We start from the raw sequence: 1,452 nt of genomic DNA, 5'->3' as shown, positions 1-1,452 counted from the left end.
AAAATACGAAAATTAACCAGGCGTGGTGGCGGGTGCCTATAATCCCAGCTACTTGGGAGGCTGAGGCAGGAGAAACGCTTGAGACCGGGAAGCGGAGGCTGTAGTGAGCCAAGATCGCTCCACTACACTCCAGCCTGGGCAACAGAGCAAGACTCTGTCTCAGAAAAAGAAAAAAAAAATGAAGATGGTAAATTCTGTATTATGTGTATCTTGCTAAGACTTTTAAAATAAAAACAAAATTTCATTTACAAAAACAAGCAACGAGCAGGATTGGACCCTCACACCACAGTCTGCCAGTTTCTGGTTGGGCACAAGGCAGTGGGTGCCCAGCAGGAGACGGTGGCCAGAGCACAGTTGCAGAGGACAGGGTCCTCGCCGCAATCCTGCCCTGGCAAATGCTGCTTGATACCCTGTTTCCCCACCCAGGAGGGTCCCCTGGAGCATATCCTCTCAGGTCACGTCATTAATCATTAGGTGTCTGATTACACCAACAAGTGGAAAATATAATTTGACACAATAGCAAAGAACACCTCAGGAAAAGCCAAATCTTCAAATTCATCTAATCTAGTCTCTTCAACAGTCAATGAGAATTGCAACATTGTCAGTTAATTCCATTACTGCTACGTGGAACCCTTCTGCCACTAATTACCCCTCCAGGGTAATTTTCTGTTTTTTGGTTTTCTTTTTCTGAGCAGCAAGGGGAGGTGATCAGTAGACAAGGCTAGAAACCCAGGATGTACGCAGGTGCTTAGGCGCTGGGAGTCTCCACTGTAAAATGACGCTGCAGCCATGGCATGGGGGCGTGAGGTGGCCACACAACAATGTTCGTGATGAATGGGGGTCTGAGGACATCGGGAGAGCCATTGACGAGCAGGGTCCCTTGGTGGCTCCTGTTAGGGTGGAACTGGGACACCTGAGGAAGCAGGAGAAGCTGCTGGAGGGAGAAGCGCCCAGGTGAGCGTGGCCGGGTCAGTGATTCTGCCTCACCCTTCCCTGCACCAGGACCAGGACCACCTGGGCCTCCCAGAGCACTGACATCCCCAAAACGAAAACCCCACCCACCCCACCATCCTGCCTCCAGCCAAGGGGACTGACCTTCCCAGAAAGCAGCACGGCTCCCCTATCCCGAGGTCACCAACTGTGTGGGCTGAAAGTACCCTGGCCAGAAAAACAGAACTAAAACAAATTCACTCCTGGCCTTCATGAGTTGCCCAGACCGGCTTTTCATTCTCTCCTTCCCTTTAATCACAGCCGCCAGGGTTGCAGGGCTGCTGCTCCAGAAGCAAGCGCTCCCCAACACCTGAGAGCCAAGGGCAGCTCCCGAGAGAGAGGCTCCCAGTGAGAAGCAAAAGCTCAACCCAACCGCCCAAGTGTTCCTTTCTCACGAAGCTCCCGGAGGAGCTAAGAAGGGAGTTGCAGGGAGACAGGTCCCAGCGGCCAACCGAGGCCCAG

General features: G+C 52.5%; 1 protein-coding gene across 1 annotated transcript in view; it reads right to left on the bottom strand.

The window, feature by feature from the left end:
- SHANK2 (SH3 and multiple ankyrin repeat domains 2) overlaps nucleotides 1-1,452 on the bottom strand; it is a 688,546-nt gene that overhangs the window by 682,483 nt on the left and 4,611 nt on the right. The window lies entirely within an intron of this gene.

Source organism: Colobus angolensis, unplaced genomic scaffold, assembly GCF_000951035.1.
Source record: "Colobus angolensis palliatus isolate OR3802 unplaced genomic scaffold, Cang.pa_1.0 Scaffold84, whole genome shotgun sequence".
NCBI lineage: Eukaryota > Metazoa > Chordata > Mammalia > Primates > Cercopithecidae > Colobus > Colobus angolensis.
Note: the sequence above shows the minus strand (reverse complement) of the source record. Positions and strands in the feature narration are given on the sequence as shown.